The 25,820-nt window shown below is 50.6% G+C and overlaps 1 protein-coding gene across 8 annotated transcripts in view; it reads right to left on the reverse strand.

Annotated features, from left to right (window-relative positions):
* Window positions 1–25,820, reverse strand: part of ARHGAP32 (Rho GTPase activating protein 32) — a 394,160-nt gene that overhangs the window by 137,213 nt on the left and 231,127 nt on the right. The window contains exon 1 of one of the 8 annotated variants that reach the window (XM_073657443.1): window positions 15,546–15,875. The exons of the other annotated variants lie outside the window; for them this stretch is intronic. The gene's annotated coding sequence lies outside the window, so the exon portion shown is untranslated. Of the gene's footprint in view, window positions 1–15,545; window positions 15,876–25,820 lie in introns of those variants that run through there. 8 annotated transcript variants of the gene reach the window in all.

Below are 25,820 nucleotides of genomic sequence, written 5' to 3' on the forward strand. Positions count from 1 at the left end.
CACCTCAGGGTGTGGCTGAGAAAGGTTTAAATGTTCAGTCCTGTTTTTTTTTTTTTCTCTGTTGTGGTTTTGGAGAGGCAAGGTCTCCAGACGGGGAGAGCCTCAGCTTAGTACAGAGCTGAAGGCTGGAACTACAACCTGTGTGGGCAAACCCCATACGCATATGGACTCTACTATTTATTCTGTTTTGTAATTTTGCCAGTAAGGCTGTGTTTATTTTGCTGGAGTGCAGGGCTTTATGCCGTTTAATAAAGCCTGCAGAGAAAACCCGGGTTCCTGAGTCTACTTCAAAAAGCAGCCGAGCGAGTCATCTTACCACAATATTTACTAGGTACTTGAACCCGTTCTACGCCCGGGTGGCAAGCATTTTTATTGGCATATGGTCCCCCATCCTGGTATATGCTCCCCAATCCTGGTCCCCCATCCTGGTACATACTAGTTCAGTGCCTACGCATACTGTGATCTCCGACGCCACACTCCTCATCCCTGTCTGGGATGTGGTTGTTTCATTCTGTCTGCGGCCAGACTGCGCAGGCGCATTGAGCTTGCGCAGTCTATAGGGGCTTCGGACAGAAGGACACATCCCTAATTATGTTATAAATGGTTGGTACCTAGTAACACCCCCTTCTAAAAGCATCACAGCTTGTAAACACTTTTTGTAGCCAGCCAAGAGTCTTTCAATTCTTATTTGAGGGATTTACAGCCATTCTTCCAGTTCTGTGAGATTCCAGGGGCGTCTAGCCACAGATTTTCAATAACGTTCAGATCAGGGGACTGTGAGGGCCACTGTAAAACCTTCAGTTAGCGCCTTTTGAGGTCGTCTATTGTGGATTTTAACGTGTGTTTATGATCATTATCCATTTATAGAATCATCCTCTTTTCACCTTCAGCTTATTTACAGATGGTGTTATGTTTGCATCAAGAATTTGTTGACATTTCATTGAATCCATTCTTCCCTCTACCTGTGAAATGTTCCCTGTGTCATTGGCTGCAACACAACCCCAAAGCAGGATTGATCCCCCGACATGCTTAATGGTTGGTGAGATATTCTTCTCTTGAAATTCTGTGCATTTTTTTCTCCACACATACCTGTGATCATTGTGTTCACAGAGGTCTATTTTACCGCATCGGTCCACAGGACTTTTACAAAATGCATCAGGCTTGTTTAGATGTTCTATTGCACTTCTGACGCTGAATTTTATGGTGAGGACGCAGGAGAGGTTTTCTTCTGATGACTCTTCCATGAAGGTCATGTTTGTGCAGATGCCTCTGAACAGTAGAACAATGGACCACAACTCCAGAGTCTGCTAACTCTTTCTGAAGGTCTTTTGCAGTCAAGCGGGCGTTCTGATTTGCCCCTCTAGCAATCCTACAAGCAGCTCTCACTGGAATTTTGCTTGGTCTTCCAGATCTTATCTTGACCTACAATGTTCCTGTTAACTGTCATTTCTTAATTACATTTCTCCTGTCCTGTATCTATACACTGCACAGTACCACTCCTCCTGTCCTGTATCTATACACTGCACAGTACCACTCCTCCTGTCCTGTATATATACACTGCACAGTACCACTCCTCCTGTCCTGTATATGTACACTGCACAGTACCACTCCTCCTGTATATGTACACTGCACAGTACCACTCCTCCTGTATATATACACTGCACAGTACCACTCCTCCTGTATATGTACACTGCACAGTACCACTCCTCCTGTATATGTACACTGCACAGTACCACTCCTCCTGTATATATACACTGCACAGTACCGCTCCTCCTGTATATATACACTGCACAGTACCACTTCTCCTGTATATATACACTGCACAGTACAGCTCCTCCTGTATATATACACTGCACAGTACCGCTCCTCCTGTATATATACACTGCACAGTACCACTCCTCCTGTATATGTACACTGCACAGTACCACTCCTCCTGTATATATACACTGCACAGTACCACTTCTCCTGTATATGTACACTGCACAGTACCACTTCTCCTGTATATGTACACTGCACAGTACCACTTCTCCTGTATATATACACTGCACAGTACAGCTCCTCCTGTATATATACACTGCACAGTACCTCTCCTCCTGTATATGTACACTGCACAGTACCACTCCTCCTGTCCTGTATATGTACACTGCACAGTACCACTCCTCCTGTATATGTACACTGCACAGTACCACTCCTCCTGTCCTGTATATATACACTGCACAGTATCACTCCTCCTGTATATATACACTGCACAGTACCACTCCTCCTGTCCTGTATATGTACACTGCACAGTACCACTCCTCCGGTCCTGTATATATACACTGCACAGTACCACTCCTCCTGTATATATACACTGCACAGTACCACTCCTCCTGTCCTGTATATGTACACTGCACAGTACCACTCCTCCTGTATATATACACTGCACAGTACCACTCCTCCTGTCCTGTATATGTACCCTGCACAGTACCACTCCTCCGGTCCTGTATATATACACTGCACAGTACCACTCCTCCTGTATATATACACTGCACAGTACCACTCCTCCTGTCCTGTATATGTACACTGCACAGTACCACTCCTCCTGTATATGTACACTGCACAGTACCACTCCTCCTGTCCTGTATATATACACTGCACAGTATCACTCCTCCTGTATATATACACTGCACAGTACAGCTCCTCCTGTATATATACACTGCACAGTACCACTCCTCCTGTCCTGTATATATACACTGCACAGTACCACTCCTCCTGTCCTGTATATATACACTGCACAGTACCACTTCTCCTGTCCTGTATATATACACTGCACAGTACCACTTCTCCTGTCCTGTATATATACACTGCACAGTACCACTCCTCCTGTATATATACACTGCACAGTACCCCTCCTCCTGTCCTGTATATATACACTGCACAGTACCACTCCTCCTGTATATATACACTGCACAGTACCACTCCTCCTGTATATATACACTGCACAGTACCACTCCTCCTGTATATATACACTGCACAGTACCACTCCTCCTGTCCTGTATATATACACTGCACAGTACCACTCCTCCTGTATATATACACTGCACAGTACCACTCCTCCTGTATATATACACTGCACAGTATCACTCCTCCTGTATATATACACTGCACAGTACCACTCCTCCTGTCCTGTATATATACACTGCACAGTACCACATCTCCTGTATATATACACTGCACAGTAACACTCCTCCTGTATATATACACTGCACAGTACCACTCCTCCTGTATATATACCCTGCACAGTACCACTCCTCCTGTATATATACACTGCACAGTACCACTTCTCCTGTATATGTACACTGCACAGTACCACTTCTCCTGTATATATACACTGCACAGTACCACTCCTCCTGTATATGTACACTGCACAGTACCACTCCTCCTGTATATATACACTGCACAGTACCACTCCTCCTGTATATGTACACTGCACAGTACCACTCCTCCTGTATATATACACTGCACAGTACCTCTCCTCCTGTATATGTACCCTGCACAGTACCACTCCTCCGGTCCTGTATATATACACTGCACAGTACCACTCCTCCTGTCCTGTATATGTACACTGCACAGTACCACTCCTCCTGTATATGTACACTGCACAGTACCACTCCTCCTGTCCTGTATATATACACTGCACAGTATCACTCCTCCTGTATATGTACACTGCACAGTACCACTCCTCCTGTCCTGTATATATACACTGCACAGTATCACTCCTCCTGTATATACACACTGCACAGTACCACTCCTCCTGTCCTGTATATATACACTGCACAGTACCACTCCTCCTGTATATGTGCACTGCACAGTACCACTCCTCCTGTCCTGTATATATACACTGCACAGTATCACTCCTGTATATATACACTGCACAGTACCACTCCTCCTGTCCTGTATATATACACTGCACAGTACCACTCCTCCTGTATATATACACTGCACAGTACCACTCCTCCTGTATATGTACAGTGCACAGTACCACTCCTCCTGCATATATACACTGCACAGTACCACTCCTCCTGTCCTGTATATATACACTGCACAGTACCACTCCTCCTGTCCTGTATATATACACTGCACAGTACCACTCCTCCTGTATATATACACTGCACAGTACCACTCCTCCTGTAAATATACACTGCACAGTACCACTCCTCCTGTATATATACACTGCACAGTACCACTCCTCCTGTCCTGTATATATATACTGCACAGTACCACTCCTCCTGTCCTGTATATATACCCTGCACAGTACCACTCCTCCTGTATATATACACTGCACAGTACCACTCCTCCTGTATATATACACTGCACAGTACCACTCCTCCTGTCCTGTATATACACACTGCACAGTACCACTCCTCCTGTATATATACACTGCACAGTACCACTCCTCCTGTCCTGTATATATACACTGCACAGTACCACTCCTCCTGTCCTGTATATATACACTGCACAGTACCACTCCTCCTGTATATATACACTGCACAGTACCCCTCCTCCTGTCCTGTATATATACCCTGCACAGTACCACTCCTCCTGTCCTGTATATATACAGTGCACAGTACCACTCCTCCTGTATATATACACTGCACAGTACCACTCCTCCTGTATATATACACACTGCACAGTACCACTCCTCCTGTATATATACACTGCACAGTACCCCTCCTCCTGTCCTGTATATATACCCTGCACAGTACCACTCCTCCTGTATATATACACTGCACAGTACCACTCCTCCTGTATATATACACTGCACAGTACCACTCCTCCTGTATATATACACACTGCACAGTACCACTCCTCCTGTATATATACACACTGCACAGTACCACTCCTCCTGTATATATACACACTGCACAGTACCACTCCTCCTGTCCTGTATATATACACTGCACAGTACCACTCCTCCTGTATATATACACTGCACAGTACCACTCCTCCTGTATATATACACTGCACAGTACCACTCCTCCTGTATATATACACACTGCACAGTACCACTCCTCCTGTTCTGTATATATACACTGCACAGTACCACTCCTCCTGTATATATACACTGCACAGTACCACTCCTCCTGTATATATACACTGCACAGTACCACTCCTCCTGTATATATACACACTGCACAGTACCACTCCTCCTGTCCTGTATATATACACTGCACAGTACCACTCCTCCTGTATATATACACTGCACAGTACCACTCCTCCTGTATATATACACTGCACAGTACCACTCCTCCTGTATATATACACTGCACAGTACCACTCCTCCTGTCCTGTATATATACCCTGCACAGTACCACTCCTCCTGTCCTGTATATATACACTGCACAGTACCACTCCTCCTGTATATATACACTGCACAGTACCACTCCTCCTGTATATATACACACTGCACAGTACCACTCCTCCTGTTCTGTATATATACACTGCACAGTACCACTCCTCCTGTATATATACACAGACAGTACCACTCCTCCTGTATATATACACTGCACAGTACCACTCCTCCTGTATATATACACTGCACAGTACCACTCCTCCTGTATATACACACTGCACAGTACAGCTCCTCCTGTATATATACACTGCACAGTACCACTCCTCCTGTATATGTACACTGCACAGTACCATTCCTCCTGTATATACACACTGCACAGTACAGCTCCTCCTGTATATATACACTGCACAGTACCACTCCTCCTGTATATATACACTGCACAGTACCACTCCTCCTGTATATATACACAGACAGTACCACTCCTCCTGTATATATACACACTGCACAGTACCACTCCTCCTGTCCTGTATATATACACTGCACAGTACCACTCCTCCTGTATATATACACTGCACAGTACCACTCCTCCTGTATATATACACACTGCACAGTACCACTCCTCCTGTTCTGTATATATACACTGCACAGTACCACTCCTCCTGTATATATACACAGACAGTACCACTCCTCCTGTATATATACACTGCACAGTACCACTCCTCCTGTATATATACACTGCACAGTACCACTCCTCCTGTATATACACACTGCACAGTACAGCTCCTCCTGTATATATACACTGCACAGTACCACTCCTCCTGTATATATATACTGCACAGTACCACTCCTCCTGTATATATACACTGCACAGTACCACTCCTCCTGTATATATACACTGCACAGTACCACTCCTCCTGTATATGTACACTGCACAGTACCACTCCTCCTGTATATGTACACTGCACAGTACCACTCCTCCTGTATATACACACTGCACAGTACAGCTCCTCCTGTATATATACACTGCACAGTACCACTCCTCCTGTATATATACACAGACAGTACCACTCCTCCTGTATATATACACTGCACAGTACCACTCCTCCTGTATATATACAGACAGTACCACTCCTCCTGTATATATACACTGCACAGTACCACTCCTCCTGTATATATACACTGCACAGTACCACTCCTCCTGTATATATACACACTGCACAGTACCACTCCTCCTGTCCTGTATATATACACTGCACAGTACCACTCCTCCTGTCCTGTATATATACACTGCACAGTACCACTCCTCCTGTATATGTACACTGCACAGTACCATTCCTCCTGTATATACACACTGCACAGTACAGCTCCTCCTGTATATATACACTGCACAGTACCACTCCTCCTGTATATATACACTGCACAGTACCACTCCTCCTGTATATATACACTGCACAGTACCACTCCTCCTGTATATATACACTGCACAGTACCACTCCTCCTGTATATATACACTGCACAGTACCACTCCTCCTGTATATACACACTGCACAGTACAGCTCCTCCTGTATATATACACTGCACAGTACCACTCCTCCTGTATATATACACTGCACAGTACCACTCCTCCTGTATATATACACTGCACAGTACCACTCCTCCTGTATATGTACACTGCACAGTACCACTCCTCCTGTATATGTACACTGCACAGTACCACTCCTCCTGTATATACACACTGCACAGTACAGCTCCTCCTGTATATATACACTGCACAGTACAGCTCCTCCTGTATATATACACTGCACAGTACCACTCCTCCTGTATATATACACAGACAGTACCACTCCTCCTGTATATATACACTGCACAGTACCACTCCTCCTGTATATATACACAGACAGTACCACTCCTCCTGTATATATACACTGCACAGTACCACTCCTCCTGTATATATACACTGCACAGTACCACTCCTCCTGTATATATACACACTGCACAGTACCACTCCTCCTGTCCTGTATATATACACTGCACAGTACCACTCCTCCTGTATATATACACAGACAGTACCACTCCTCCTGTATATATACACTGCACAGTACCACTCCTCCTGTATATACACACTGCACAGTACAGCTCCTCCTGTATATATACACTGCACAGTACCACTCCTCCTGTATATATACACTGCACAGTACCACTTCTCCTGTATATGTACACTGCACAGTACCACTCCTCCTGTATATGTACACTGCACAGTACCACTCCTCCTGTATATACACACTGCACAGTACAGCTCCTCCTGTATATATACACTGCACAGTACCACTCCTCCTGTATATATACACAGACAGTACCACTCCTCCTGTATATATACACTGCACAGTACCACTCCTCCTGTATATATACACAGACAGTACCACTCCTCCTGTATATATACACTGCACAGTACCACTCCTCCTGTATATATACACTGCACAGTACCACTCCTCCTGTATATATACACTGCACAGTACCACTCCTCCTGTATATGTACACTGCACAGTACCACTCCTCCTGTATATATACACTGCACAGTACCACTCCTCCTGTATATATACACTGCACAGTACCACTCCTCCTGTATATACACACTGCACAGTACAGCTCCTCCTGTATATATACACTGCACAGTACCACTCCTCCTGTATATATACACAGACAGTACCACTCCTCCTGTATATATACACTGCACAGTACCACTCCTCCTGTATATATACACAGACAGTACCACTCCTCCTGTATATATACACTGCACAGTACCACTCCTCCTGTATATATACACTGCACAGTACCACTCCTCCTGTATATATACACTGCACAGTACCACTCCTCCTGTATATATACACTGCACAGTACCACTCCTCCTGTATATATACACAGACAGTACCACTCCTCCTGTATATATACACTGCACAGTACCACTCCTCCTGTATATATACACTGCACAGTACCACTCCTCCTGTATATATACACACTGCACAGTACCACTCCTCCTGTCCTGTATATATACACTGCACAGTACCACTCCTCCTGTATATATACACAGACAGTACCACTCCTCCTGTATATATACACTGCACAGTACCACTCCTCCTGTATATACACACTGCACAGTACAGCTCCTCCTGTATATATACACTGCACAGTACCACTCCTCCTGTATATATACACTGCACAGTACCACTCCTCCTGTATATATACACTGCACAGTACCACTTCTCCTGTATATGTACACTGCACAGTACCACTCCTCCTGTATATGTACACTGCACAGTACCACTCCTCCTGTATATACACACTGCACAGTACCACTCCTCCTGTATATGTACACTGCACAGTACCACTCCTCCTGTTCTGTATATATACACTGCACAGTACCACTCCTCCTGTATATATACACTGCACAGTACCACTCCTCCTGTATATATACACAGACAGTACCACTCCTCCTGTATATATACACTGCACAGTACCACTCCTCCTGTATATATACACAGACAGTACCACTCCTCCTGTATATATACACTGCACAGTACCACTCCTCCTGTATATATACACTGCACAGTACCACTCCTCCTGTATATATACACTGCACAGTACCACTCCTCCTGTATATGTACACTGCACAGTACCACTCCTCCTGTATATATACACTGCACAGTACCACTCCTCCTGTATATACACACTGCACAGTACCACTCCTCCTGTATATACACACTGCACAGTACAGCTCCTCCTGTATATATACACAGACAGTACCACTCCTCCTGTATATATACACTGCACAGTACCACTCCTCCTGTATATATACACTGCACAGTACCACTCCTCCTGTATATATACACAGACAGTACCACTCCTCCTGTATATATACACTGCACAGTACCACTCCTCCTGTATATATACACTGCACAGTACCACTCCTCCTGTATATATACACTGCACAGTACCACTCCTCCTGTATATATACACAGACAGTACCACTCCTCCTGTATATATACACTGCACAGTACCACTCCTCCTGTATATATACACAGACAGTACCACTCCTCCTGTATATATACACTGCACAGTACCACTCCTCCTGTATATATACACAGACAGTACCACTCCTCCTGTATATATACACTGCACAGTACCACTCCTCCTGTATATATACACAGACAGTACCACTCCTCCTGTATATATACACTGCACAGTACCACTCCTCCTGTATATATACACTGCACAGTACCACTCCTCCTGTATATATACACTGCACAGTACCACTCCTACTGTATATGTACACTGCACAGTACCACTCCTCCTGTATATATACACTGCACAGTACCACTCCTCCTGTATATATACACTGCACAGTACCACTCCTCCTGTATATACACACTGCACAGTACAGCTCCTCCTGTATATATACACTGCACAGTACCACTCCTCCTGTATATATACACTGCACAGTACCACTCCTCCTGTATATACACACTGCACAGCACAGCTCCTCCTGTATATATACACAGACAGTACAGCTCCTCCTGTATATATACACTGCACAGTACAGCTCCTCCTGTATATATACACTGCACAGTACCACTCCTCCTGTATATATACACTGCACAGTACCGCTCCTCCTGTATATACACACTGCACAGTACCACTCCTCCTGTATATATACACTGCACAGTACCGCTCCTCCTGTATATACACAGACAGTACCACTCCTCCTGTATATATACCCTGCACAGTACCACTCCTCCTGTATATATACACTGCACAGTACCGCTCCTCCTGTATATACACACTGCACAGTACCACTCCTCCTGTATATATACACTGCACAGTACCGCTCCTCCTGTATATACACACTGCACAGTACCACTCCTCCTGTATATATACACTGCACAGTACCACTCCTCCTGTATATATACACTGCACAGTACCACTCCTCCTGTATATACACAGACAGTACCACTCCTCCTGTATATATACCCTGCACAGTACCACTCCTCCTGTATATATACACTGCACAGTACCACTCCTCCTGTATATACACACTGCACAGTACCACTCCTCCTGTATATATACACTGCACAGTACCACTCCTCCTGTATATATACCTTGCACAGTACCACTCCTCCTGTATATATACACTGCACAGTACCGCTCCTCCTGTATATACACACTGCACAGTACCACTCCTCCTGTATATATACACTGCACAGTACCGCTCCTCCTGTATATATACACTGCACAGTACCGCTCCTCCTGTATATACACACTGCACAGTACCACTCCTCCTGTATATATACACTGCACAGTACCACTCCTCCTGTATATACACACTGCACAGTACCACTCCTCCTGTATATACACACTGCACAGTACCACTCCTCCTGTATATATACACTGCACAGTACCACTCCTCCTGTATATACACACTGCACGGTACCACTCCTCCTGTATATACACACTGCACAGTATCACGTCTGGATGTTTCTATAGTTACTTATTTACAATTATCAACATTTTATACGTTTTTAAACCTTTACTGACATCAAAGAGGTCAATGAGTTTGTACAGATGGGTTTTCTGAGCTCCCGGCTGGTACAATCGTGATTAAACATTTTTGTTTTTCTGGGGCGCGTGGACCCGGACGTCAGCTCGCCAATGTAGCCATCATCTCCAGGGTCTATGGTTTAGGAGTCCAGAGTGTTATGGTCCCGAGGTCAAAACAGGGTGAAAAAATATATAACAGGACCGGGGGGCAAAGTGATTCCTAGTGGGTTCATCCACCCAGATTCCTGCAGTTTGGGAGCCGCATCTTTCTCTGCTCCGGGTGTCGGTGAGGACCTTGGCCAATCAGTCAACTGTGATGCTCCGGTGATGTTAAGAAAAAAAAGGGGGGAAAGAGTCCACAAGAGGGGGGCACTCCCGGGAAAACTGCTGCGAGTAGTGCCATTGTTTGGTTAGGAGCGGTGCACGAGGTCCAGCTCTGGAGAATCAGGAATAAGATTTATTTTGGGCCCGATTCATCAAAGCTTTTACATTATACTGATGTAAAAAGCTTTGAAAAGTAGCATCAATTTGTCACAACTGGAAGCTGCTGTATAATTATGAGACGCTTACTTGATGTTTTTGCACAATTCTTACCTAGCTCTGACATAGTGGACGGAGCTGGGGCCGGGACCGAGCTGGGGCCGGGACCGAGCTGGGGCCGGGACCGAGCTGGGGGCGGGACCGAGCTGGGGGCGGGACCGAGCTGGGGGCGGGACCGAGCTGGGGGCGGGACCGAGCTGGGGGCGGGACCGAGCCAGCAGGGACTGCACCCAGAGGTGCACACCGCTCCTCCGAGCCTCCCGATTTATGAATGAAACTTGCACCTCTTCATGAATCAGGAGCGTCTGACTCCAGCACATCTCCTCAAGATGGCGCAAACACCAGTCTAGATGAAATGGACCCTTAGTATTTTTGAGGTTCTATGGAACCAATAAAACCAATTGCAGCCCATTATACCAAACCTGACTGTGCCTGAAGCACCGATCTGACCCAGGAGACAGCAATCCTGTGAGCTAATTCCCTAATCCTGGCACAATATATATTATATACACTTAACAAAACGCTCTATTTTTTTTTTTTTAAAAGGGTTATCTGCAGTTTAGAGGTTTTTCCCGTTCCTTGGGATAAGGGATAACTTTCCAGTTGCTGGGGTCCGACTCTTGGGACGCCCACCGATTTCGAGAACCAGGGCTCTGATGCGTGTGAAAGGAGCGGTGGTCGATCTCGCGCACGGAGCGGTGGTCGATCTCGCGCACGGAGCGGTGGTCGATCTCGCGCACGGAGCGGTGGTCGATCTCGCGCACGGAGCGGTGGTCGATCTCGCGCACGGAGCGGTGGTCGATCTCGCGCACGGAGCGGTGGTCGATCTCGCGCACGGAGCGGTGGTCGATCTCGCGCACGGAGCGGTGGTCGATCTCGCGCACGGAGCGGTGGTCGATCTCGCGCACGGAGCGGTGGTCGATCTCGCGCACGGAGCGGTGGTCGATCTCGTGCACGGAGCGGTGGTCGATCTCGCGCACGGAGCGGTTGTTTTACAATGTGAGCCGCTGCGGTTTTTGTGCCAGGGCGGATTTTTATTTTTTGTCCCAGTCCGGCCCTGCATCCGAGCCACGTGTGCTTCGAATGGACGGTGTACATGACCCCCACCATTGCATACAATGACATTTTACACTCTACCTCCTTCCCCAGGACAATGATCTGTGATCGGTTGGCTTTACTCCACCGTGTATGTGCTTTTAGCGACTTCTACAAGTCACGAGGTGCGGACCACGGCCCGTACAATAAGCGACCAATGTCAGATGGATTCTGATTATACATGGGGTGATCCCGGGACGACGAGCAGCGGCTCAGGCACAGGGACATTAATGCTGTGCAGCGAAGGAGCAAGGACGAGCCTCCAGCCATCAATTACTGGAGGTGCAAGGAGTCTTGAAGGGCAGCCTTGATCCTAATGAGGAAGACACATCTTATGTAACGTCTCTGCTGACTGAGTTAAAATAATGAACAAATATTCCCTAAGTATGGCCGTGAATATTAAAAACACAGACAGAGTGGATTACGGCTGTATGATGAATAAATATGAGGAGAAGCCGAGTCACTGCAGGAATCCGCAGGACGTGAACCGACCTACAAACCACTGATCATACATAAGCCCCCATTACACGACTAACGGAGGAGCTCATACACATCGCCCATTAGTGTCAGGACATCTAAGGAGGAGGAGGACGAGACGTTCACTTCCGCTCTCTTTTGATACAAATGTAGCGATCTGACTGTTACAATTGTTTGGCTGCAGCTGCTGAGCAGATGTTGATATGTCCCTGATGCAGCCTTCATCTGCGGAGGGCGACCACGTTCACATCTCAGATCACTGGAAGCCCCCCACGTGAACGCTCAATGTTCTGTCTATAGTATACAGGATTTGGCTTCAGCACTAATACAAGCATCTCCCATCTCTGAGAATCCGGCTGATGTGCGGCAGTCCCGACCTCGGCACATATTGGGGTACGTGACTCCCTAATAATGTGACCACTGATAATGCCGCCTGTAGGGGACGTGACCGATGTTGACCTGACAATGCCCCTCACTTGAGACCTCACACAGGGAACGGCCAATGAATGTTTCAGATTAAATTACCAAAACTCTATACAAAAAGTGTTCACGCAGCTGCTGAGACTGATAATGGAAGGAGCCAAGAAGTACGAACCCTGAGCCGGAAGAACAGGCGAAAAAGCAACACAAAGCTCAGGGCCCAAGTCAAACTTCCACTATGGAAGCACCGAGGAGAAGGGAACAAGCCTGGACGTCGGGAGAAGGGGCTGCGAGCATCTCCCAGAAGTGAGGATGTGGACGGGCCGGCGAGCACCAAAAAGGAGGGAAATCCCACCACACTATAGCTAATGTAAAGCACCTTCTGCACATGGCAACATCGGTCCAGAAGTAGAGCAGCTAATGAGGAACAGGCCGTGCCACACACCAGAGAGCAGACTGATAAATGAATCGCTCCCCGCAGATGTTCTCACCACCTCCGCTCCGCAGACTTTACACCTTTGATGAGTAATCGCCTTCTCTGGGATCCTCTCGTCACTAACGTCACTGGAAAAGTCACCTAGAAAGCTGCAGACACGTTATATGTTAATATGGGCACCGCTCTGCCATTTAGGAATGGATCCACAGCCACCATCAAACAAGAACCGGAACATCTGGGGATCAGGAGCCCAAAGGCCGCAAACAAGGAAGATGCTTGGGGTCATGTATCAATCTTTCATCAGTCCGTCAGTCCATGTACGCCGGCCTTTTTCCAGTCATTTCAGACTGATACCACCAGCAGAGGATCAGTTTCATCTTTTATTCTACGCCACTGACGAAAAAAAATCACCTATTTTCATGCAGGGTGAAGTGCCGACGCCATTGTGTAACACGATACCGACAACACTGTAGTTATGGCCCAGGAAGAAACGGAAGAAACAGGGCTGTGACAGGGCAGGTGGGTAAGTGGATTAAGCAGATCAGGTTTGTCCTCAATGGTAGGAGAAATCCCCACGTAACAGAATTAACCTGTGATGTCCTGAATCTTCTGATGGCAGAAGCAGCTGCCAGACTTCCACCTTTACCGGAGCCGATCTGTGCAGTCCTGGGGGAGACGATGAGTAACATTCACCGACATCAGACAGTAAGAGGCAGAGCGATGACAACCGGGCCCCAGACGCCAAGCATCATCTCTCTGAACCGGCAAAAAAGGCCGAAAGCGTCTGATGAACAACCAATCTCCGAGGCATGAGCCGTCCTCTGACCGCGCTCACTCCTCCATATAGTGATAGGTTCCTTACTGGGGTATTAGAAGGGTCAAAACCGAGAATGGGAATAAAAGCTTCCCTGTCGTAGCCCCAATGATGGCTGCTGCTGTCATGGATCGGACACACAAGAATACCTGGACCATATACATTGTATACAATGTATCGATCGCCAAGGCTGCAGGAATAGCCACACTCCTTACATGCAGAGGCACCCGTCAGATGAGGCACATGCATGGGACCACCTCAAGCTCATCGTGCCTCATCCACGAGGAGACCTGCAAGACATGGGATCCATCAATCCCTGCATAACTTGTATAAATATGGGACATGAATGAGATGGACAAAATAAGCACCTGACGAAGCCTAAAACACCTCCAAGAATGGGCAGGATGGGAAGAGTTAACAAGCTCCGGTAAGATGGCACGGGACCCAGATCCATATGGCAGCACTTGGTTTAAACTTCCAGTCTGAAGCGCAGGAAACGATGACTAAATTGTTTAACCCTTGTGAGGCTGCAAAGAAATGAGCACATTCTCTCACATTCCAGGCAAGTCTCTGGGGTAACAGCAATAATCAGACACATGTGCGTTCTCTCCCGGATCCCGGGGAGGATTCCTGGGATCTGCACGGGTCTCCTGATGATTAGGGGACACCTATATACTCAGCCTTAACGCAGCGCGCTCGCTGGGCGCATCATGCCGAGTCTGAGCCGTAGCCCTGGAGATGGATCCTTTGTTTCCCGGGATCTGCATCCTGCCTGAAGGAGGTCTATTCTGCTGATGATCAGAAGCAATACAACAAAGGCTGAGAGGGATGTCACTCACCTCCGGCACAGAGCGCTACTCTATGCATGAAGATGGGGGGTACCTTCTGCAGGCCCCAGGTTTACGCTCGGTGGTTTCCAAGTCCCGGCTGCAGAAGACATTGGAGAAAGCAGTGACCAAATGAAAGTCACGTAACAGAATCTTCCGCTGTGTTAGCCCTTCCATACAAATGGCCGGCGGCAGCTCCGGGCTCTGTGCCTCCTGTGTCCTGTCTGCTGCTTGCACACTGGCAATTTCATGCTCAATTTCTACTACAGAAAATCAGCAGTGATCCTTTTTCTCTTCTACGCGCTCCCTCTCTAGCTGGCTGCGGGGGTCCCAGAGGACACTCTCAGGAGCGGAGAATCAGGGAGGGGAGGGAGGATGGGAGGCGATAGTGAGGATGCTTCTCCGCTCCATCATGTTAGGATGCAGAATACAAGCAGAGCAGATCCCACCATCCAGGAGGCACAGAAGCCATCGCAGATTACATCTCCATTCTGACTGCGGGGGCCTCCTCTATATGAGCTCATACTCGCAGGAGACGGGCTGGGCGCAATTATTCAACCAGGTCACAGATTTATTACACTTGGCTTCTTCTTGCTCAGTCCAGACCACAAATCAGAGGACGCCGGCTCCATGCACCGCATACATCCAGACGGCTCCATGCACCGCATACCTCCAGACGGCTCCATGCACCGCATACCTCCACGGCTCCATGCACCGCATACCTCCAGACGGCTCCATGCACCGCATACCTCCACGGCTCCATGCACCGCATACCTCCAGACGGCTCCATGCACCGCATACCTCCACGGCTCCATGCACCGCATACATCCAGACGGCTCCATGCAAGGCATACATCCAGACGGCTCCATGCACCGCATACCTCCAGACGGCTCCATGCACCGCATACCTCCAGACGGCTCCATGCACCGCATACATCCACAGCTCCATGCACCGCATACATCCACGGCTCCATGCCCCGCTTACATCCAGACGGCCCCATGCACCGCATACATCCACGGCTCCATAGACCGCATACATCCAGACGGCTCCATGCACCGCATACATCCAGACGGCTCCATGCACCGCACACATCCACGGCACCATGCACCGCACACATCCAGACGGCTCCATGCACCGCACACATCCAGACGGCTCCATGCACCGCACACATCCAGACGGCTCCATGCACCGCACACATCCAGACGGCTCCATGCACCGCACACATCCAGACGGCTCCATGCACCGCATACATCCAGACGGCTCCATGCACCGCATACATCCAGACGGCTCCATGCACCGCATACCTCCAGACGGCTCCATGCACCGCATACATCCACGGCTCCATGCACCGCATACATCCACTGCTCCATGCACCGCATACATCCACAGCTCCATGCACCGCATACATCCACAGCTCCATGCACCGCATACATCCAGACGGCTCCATGCACCGCATACATCCAGACGGCTCCATGCACCGCATACATCCAGACGGCTCCATGCACCGCATACATCCAGACGGCTCCATGCACCGCATACATCCACTGCTCCATGCACCGCATACATCCACGGCTCCATGCACCGCATACATCCAGACGGCTCCATGCACCGCATACCTCCACGGCTCCATGCACCGCATACCTCCACGGCTCCATGCACAGCATACCTCCACGACTCCATGCACCGCATACATCCAGACGGCTCCATGCACCGCATACCTCCACAGCTCCATGCAAGGCATACATCCAGACGGCTCCATACACCGCATACCTCCACGGCTCCATGCACCGCATACATCCAGACGGCTCCATGCACCGCATACCTCCAGACGGCTCCATGCACCGCATACATCCAGACGGCTCCATGCACCGCATACATCCACAGCTCCATGCACCGCATACATCCACGGCTCCATGCACCGCATACATCCAGACGGCTCCATGCACCGCATACATCCAGACGGCCCCATGCACCGCATACATCCACGGCTCCATGCACCGCACACATCCAGACGGCTCCATGCACCGCACACATCCAGACGGCTCCATGCACCGCATACCTCCACAGCTCCATGCAAGGCATACATCCAGACGGCTCCATACACCGCATACCTCCACGGCTCCATGCACCGCATACATCCAGACGGCTCCATACACCGCATACCTCCACGGCTCCATGCACCGCATACATCCAGACGGCTCCATGCACCGCATACCTCCAGACGGCTCCATGCACCGCATACATCCAGACGGCTCCATGCACCGCATACATCCACAGCTCCATGCACCGCATACATCCACTGCTCCATGCACCGCATACATCCAGACGGCTCCATGCACCGCATACATCCAGACGGCCCCATGCACCGCATACATCCACGGCTCCATGCACCGCACACATCCAGACGGCTCCATGCACCGCACACATCCACGGCTCCATGCACCGCACACATCCAGACGGCTCCATGCACCGCATACATCCACTGCTCCATGCACCGCATACATCCAGACGGCCCCATGCACCGCATACATCCAGACGGCTCCATGCACCGCATACATCCAGACGGCCCCATGCACCGCATACATCCACGGCTCCATGCACCGCACACATCCAGACGGCTCCATGCACCGCACACATCCACGGCTCCATGCACCGCACACATCCAGACGGCTCCATGCACCGCATACATCCACTGCTCCATGCACCGCATACATCCAGACGGCTCCATGCACCGCAAACATCCAGACGGCCCCATGCACCGCATACATCCAGACGGCTCCATGCACCGCATACCTCCACAGCTCCATGCAAGGCATACATCCAGACGGCTCCATACACCGCATACCTCCACGGCTCCATGCACCGCATACATCCAGACGGCTCCATGCACCGCATACCTCCAGACGGCTCCATGCACCGCATACATCCAGACGGCTCCATGCACCGCATACATCCACAGCTCCATGCACCGCATACATCCACGGCTCCATGCACCGCATACATCCAGACGGCTCCATGCACCGCATACCTCCAGACGGCTCCATGCACCGCATACATCCAGACGGCTCCATGCACCGCATACATCCACAGCTCCATGCACCGCATACATCCACGGCTCCATGCACCGCATACATCCAGACGGCTCCATGCACCGCATACATCCAGACGGCCCCATGCACCGCATACATCCACGGCTCCATGCACCGCACACATCCAGACGGCTCCATGCACCGCACACATCCAGACGGCTCCATGCACCGCATACCTCCACAGCTCCATGCAAGGCATACATCCAGACGGCTCCATACACCGCATACCTCCACGGCTCCATGCACCGCATACATCCAGACGGCTCCATGCACCGCATACCTCCAGACGGCTCCATGCACCGCATACATCCAGACGGCTCCATGCACCGCATACATCCACAGCTCCATGCACCGCATACATCCACTGCTCCATGCACCGCATACATCCAGACGGCTCCATGCACCGCATACATCCAGACGGCCCCATGCACCGCATACATCCACGGCTCCATGCACCGCACACATCCAGACGGCTCCATGCACCGCACACATCCAGACGGCTCCATGCACCGCATACATCCACTGCTCCATGCACCGCATACATCCAGACGGCCCCATGCACCGCATACACCCAGACGGCTCCATGCACCGCATACATCCAGACGGCCCCATGCACCGCATACATCCACGGCTCCATGCACCGCACACATCCAGACGGCTCCATGCACCGCACACATCCACGGCTCCATGCACCGCACACATCCAGACGGCTCCATGCACCGCATACATCCACTGCTCCATGCACCGCATACATCCAGACGGCTCCATGCACCGCAAACATCCAGACGGCCCCATGCACCGCATACATCCAGACGGCTCAATGCACCGCATACATCCAGACGGCTCCATGCACCGCATACATCCAGACGGCTCAATGCACCGCATACATCCAGACGGCTCCATGCACCGCATACATCCAGACGGCTCCATGCACCGCATACATCCACAGCTCCATGCACCGCATACATCCATACGGCCCCATGCACCGCATACATCCACTGCTCCATGCACCGCATACATCCAGACGGTCCCATGCACCGCATACATCCACGGCTCCATGCACCGCATACATGCAGACGGCTCCATGCACCGCATACATCCACGGCTCCATGCACCGCATACATCCAGACGGCTCCATGCACCGCACACATCCAGACGGCTCCATGCACCGCACACATCCAGACGGCTCCATGCACCGCACACATCCACGGCTCCATGCACCGCACACATCCACGGCTCCATGCACCGCATACATCCACGGCTCCATGCACCGCATACATCCAGACGGCTCCATGCACCGCATACATCCAGACGGCTCCATGCACCGCATACATCCAGACGGCTCCATGCACCGCATACATCCAGACGGCTCCATGCACCGCATACATCCAGACGGCTCCATGCACCGCATACATCCAGACGGCTCCATGCACCGCACACATCCAGACGGCTCCATGCACCGCATACATCCACTGCTCCATGCACCGCATACATCCAGACGGCTCCATGCACCGCATACATCCAGACGGCTCCATGCACCGCACACATCCAGACGGCTCCATGCACCGCACACATCCAGACGGCTCCATGCACCGCATACATCCAGACGGCTCCATGCACCGCATACATCCAGACGGCTCCATGCACCGCATACATCCAGACGGCTCCATGCACCGCATACATCCAGACGGCTCCATGCACCGCATACATCCAGACGGCTCCATGCACCGCATACATCCAGACGGCTCCATGCACCGCATACATCCAGACGGCTCCATGCACCGCACACATCCAGACGGCTCCATGCACCGCACACATCCAGACGGCTCCATGCACCGCATACATCCAGACGGCTCCATGCACCGCATACATCCAGACGGCTCCATGCACCGCACACATCCAGACGGCTCCATGCACCGCACACATCCAGACGGCTCCATGCACCGCATACATCCAGACGGCTCCATGCACCGCATACATCCAGACGGCTCCATGCACCGCATACATCCAGACGGCTCCATGCACCGCATACATCCAGACGGCTCCATGCACCGCATACATCCAGACGGCTCCATGCACCGCATACATCCAGACGGCTCCATGCACCGCATACATCCAGACGGCTCCATGCACCGCATACATCCACGGCTCCATGCACCGCATACATCCACGGCCCCATGCACCGCATACATCCAGACGCTCCATGCACCGCATACATCCAGACGTCTCCATGCACCGCATACATCCAGACGGCCCCATGCACCGCATACATCCAGACGGCCCCATGCACCGCATACATCCAGATGGCTCCATGCAAGGCATACATCCAGACGGCTCCATGCACCGCATACATCCACGGCTCCATGCACCGCATACATGCAGACGGCTCCATGCACCGCACACATCCACGGCTCCATGCACCGCACACATCCACGGCTCCATGCACCGCACACATCCACGGCTCCATGCACCGCACACATCCACAGCTCCATGCACCGCATACATCCACTGCTCCATGCACCGCACACATCCACGGCTCCATGCACCGCACACATCCACGGCTCCATGCACCGCATACATCCACTGCTCCATGCACCGCATACATCCAGACGGCTCCATGCACCGCATACATCCAGACGGCTCCATGCACCGCATACATCCAGACGGCTCCATGCACCGCATACATCCATGGCTCCATGCACCGCATACATCCAGACGGCTCCATGCACCGCATACATCCAGACGGCTCCATGCACCGCATACATCCAGACGGCTCCATGCACCACATACATCCAGACGGCTCCATGCACCGCATACATCCACGGCTCCATGCACCGCATACATCCAGACGCTCCATGCACCGCATACATCCAGACGTCTCCATGCACCGCATACATCCAGACGGCCCCATGCACCGCATACATCCAGACGGCCCCATGCACCGCATACATCCAGACAGCCCCATGCACCGCATACATCCAGACGGCCCCATGCACCGCATACATCCAGACGGCCCCATGCACCGCATACATCCAGACGGCTCCATGCACCGCATACATCCAGACAGCTCAATGCACCGCATACATCCAGACGGCTCCATGCACCGCATACATCCACAGCTCCATGCACCGCATACATCCACAGCTCCATGCACCGCATACATCCACGGCTCCATGCACCGCATACATCCATACGACCCCATGCACCGCATACATCCACTGCTCCATGCACCGCATACATCCAGACGGCCCCATGCACCGCATACATCCACGGCTCCATGCACCGCATACATGCAGACGGCTCCATGCACCGCACACATCCACGGCTCCATGCACCGCACACATCCACGGCTCCATGCACCGCACACATCCACGGTTCCATGCACCGCATACATCCAGACGGCTCCATGCACCGCATACATCCAGACGGCTCCATGCACCGCATACATCCAGACGGCTCCATGCACCGCACACATCCACGGCTCCATGCACCGCACACATCCACGGCTCCATGCACCGCACACATCCACGGTTCCATGCACCGCACACATCCAGACGGCTCCATGCACCGCATACATCCAGACGGCTCCATGCACCGCATACATCCAGACGGCTCCATGCACCGCATACATCCAGACGGCTCCATGCACCGCATACATCCAGACGGCTCCATGCACCACATACATCCAGACGCTCCATGCACCGCATACATCCAGACGTCTCCATGCACCGCATACATCCAGACGTCTCCATGCACCGCATACATCCAGACGGCCCCATGCACCGCATACATCCAGACGGCTCCATGCACCGCATACATCCAGACGGCTCCATGCACCGCATACATCCAGACGGCTCCATGCACCGCATACATCCAGACGGCTCCATGCACCGCATACATCCAGACGGCTCCATGCACCGCATACATCCACGGCTCCATGCACCGCATACATCCAGACGGCTCCATGCACCGCATACATCCAGACGGCTCCATGCACCGCATACATCCAGACGGCTCCATGCACCGCATACATCCAGACGGCTCCATGCACCGCATACATCCAGACGGCTCCATGCACCGCATACATCCAGACGGCTCCATGCACCGCATACATCCAGACGGCTCCATGCACCGCATACATCCAGATGGCTCCATGCACCGCATACATCCAGACGGCTCCATGCACCACATACATCCAGACGCTCCATGCACCGCATACATCCAGACGTCTCCATGCACCGCATACATCCAGACGTCTCCATGCACCGCATACATCCAGACGGCCCCATGCACCGCATACATCCAGACGGCTCCATGCACCGCATACATCCAGACGGCTCCATGCACCGCATACATCCAGACGGCTCCATGCACCGCATACATCCAGACGGCTCCATGCACCGCATACAACCAGACGGCTCCATGCACCGCATACATCCACGGCTCCATGCACCGCATACATCCAGACGGCTCCATGCACCGCATACATCCAGACGGCTCCATGCACCGCATACATCCAGACGGCTCCATGCACCGCATACATCCAGACGGCTCCATGCACCGCATACATCCAGGCTGCACAGAAATTTTTAGCCATGTGAAAAAAATATATTTTTTTTGACTAGACCTAAATACATTTACATGAAGGTGACGCACTGATCACCGTCTGCCATTCTCAGGGGCTCACATCATTTCTGTGCAACTCACAGCTGAAGGTCACCGGGCCGAGCTCAGCCGACGGGCCGTATACCATAACTCTGCTGACTGATGTGATGCACATTTAGGCCCTCTCGCCTCTGTCATCAAGAAAGTAACAAGTGCGTGTGGAAAAGTCACAGTCGGATCCTTACTAACAAACCAGCGCCGAATGATAATGTAGGAAGATGATTGTTTACCTCTATTTATATTTGGCAATTATCGTTGTGGTGCAAACTGTAGGGAGTAGGGGGATCTGCACATGGGACGTCTATGGCGGCATTAAAGTTGCGACCAGCCGACAAGAGAGCTCGTCTGTTTGCACAACGGCAATGACCGGGAACAAGCGTTCTGCAGATCATCAGTCTGGGTAAATGGGGCCTTTAGATGCCCAGATACAATTTCGTTAAATGAATTGTCAACTTAAAAATAAAACCCTCTCAACCTTGGATCGGAAAATAAATACAACTTACATATCTATTTGCATTTCTAAAGCTGCGCCCATCCTTAACTGTCTGCAGCGGTTCCAGCAGCTTCACAAGACAGGAGAGTTTTCCAGTGCTGGCAGTGTGCAGGGCTGTGTGACGAGGGGGCTGGTTTGGCTCCTGAGATGAGCAGTCAGCCAGCCCCCCTCATACACATCACTGTGTGAAGTTTAGGCCAGAAGAGGACCTGCCGGGACCACCCTGATGGGTAAAGATCTGGAAGTATATTAGTAAGTTTTATGTATGTGTATTAGGAGCACAGGTAAAGATTTACGCTTTACAGCTCATGGACCATGCGCTCATTACCACCTAGTCAGTCTGGGCACGTGACCAGTCCATCAAATGCTAATGTTCTCAATACTATACATGAATAGAGAGACTAGTGGTCGACCAGTAGTAGAGAGGACGATATCACATTGAACGGGCTGCTCTGCGGTAAATGAGAGGCCTTTTGTTTTCCAAAATGATCCTTTATTGTCCCTCGTAGTCGACCAGGACTCTCCACATGGATCTCGTCCAACCATTAAGTTGGTCCAGGAGACAAACACTAAAAGTCTGAGAATTAAGAAAATAATTGTGCTCTATAAAAATCAAAGTATTCTTTTATAACCATTGCTGTAACCAGAGCAAAAACTCAACTCAAAAAGCAACTGCATTGTGACGGAGCAGCCAAGCGATGCCCCCAAGGGCGGGTGGAGATTGTATGGCCGCTCGGTGAGTCAGCTCCTGGCAGCAGAGTTTCCATTCTTGGTGCCATGTCAGCTCTGGTGGTTTTCTCCTCGGGAGCACAATGACGTTACTTTACATCCAGTACAGAGTCGCTCCAGAAACCTCATGGTCGGAGCAGGGCTTCTCTATACATGGATACATGGTACCAAACAGAGGAACACATCCAACAATTTTAAGAAGTAGATGGAAGTTTCTGCAGCAGAGTCCTCTCGTGGCATCATCTCCGGGTACAGGTAAAGGTGCCAAGAAGTCTGCACACCATGAAAGCCACCAAGGCTGCTTCACATGTGGATTTTTTTTTACTTTCCTTGTTAGAAGGTTTTTTTTTTGTGTTTTCTCTTTCTTCTTCATGTCAGTGATTTGCATCCAGGAATGTTCTGGCCCCTTTTACCTCTTCATATCATGAGATAACAGAATATTTAGAGATGGAGGTTTCTGCCTCCTGTGAGGGAATCATCATTAAGGGAAGACGGGAAGACAAATCAGTTGTAACCATGTCCTTGTTTTACTACTTGGTGCAACGTGACCCGAAGATCATGGAATTAACCCTCCAAAAACATGAAACTGGAGCTGGGAATGGAGGGAGGCTGGAGAGTCCATGGAGTGTACAGAGTAGACGGGACCCTCGTAAACCCGTCCTGCACACAGCTGGATCCTGAGCCGTCCTCAGTCCAGTATAGGGGACACCATTACCGGCAACACGTTCCAGATGTGGGTCATAACTAGGACATCTCCACCTCGTAAACACACAGCACCCCCATAAAACACAGCGGCTCTGCCCCATGACAGTTCTTACTCTCAGAGGAGTCATCTGGAATATAAGATGAAGCAGTCTAGAGACAAGCATGGATATAGCAGAAGACAGTGCCCATTGTGTCAGGGCACTCCTGGGGTTGGGACGTGGAGTGGTTGTGGACCTGGTGCCTCTGCACGGGGATTGTAAATGCAATGATGCACAAGTATCCCGGGCACCTACAGATCAGCTCGAATTACTGAGGACACAGAGGCCGAGGAGGGGGCGACCAGCTCCGAGCAGCGGATAACAAGGAGCACAGCCACAATACTAGACAGGCTGTACGGTGAACGCCGGTATTCTCGATCACTACCCCAGCCTACAGAGAGTACGGGGGCTATTCTACATGATTACAGGGTGTACGGTGAACGCCGGTATTCTGGATCACTACCCCAGCCTACAGAGAGTACGGGGGCTATTCTACATGATTACAGGGTGTACGGTGAACGCCGGTATTCTGGATCACTACCCCAGCCTACAGAGAGTACGGGGGCTA

Source organism: Phyllobates terribilis, unplaced genomic scaffold, assembly GCF_046119375.1.
Source record: "Phyllobates terribilis strain yellow unplaced genomic scaffold, ASM4611937v1 Scaffold_12__6_contigs__length_324123572, whole genome shotgun sequence".
NCBI lineage: Eukaryota > Metazoa > Chordata > Amphibia > Anura > Dendrobatidae > Phyllobates > Phyllobates terribilis.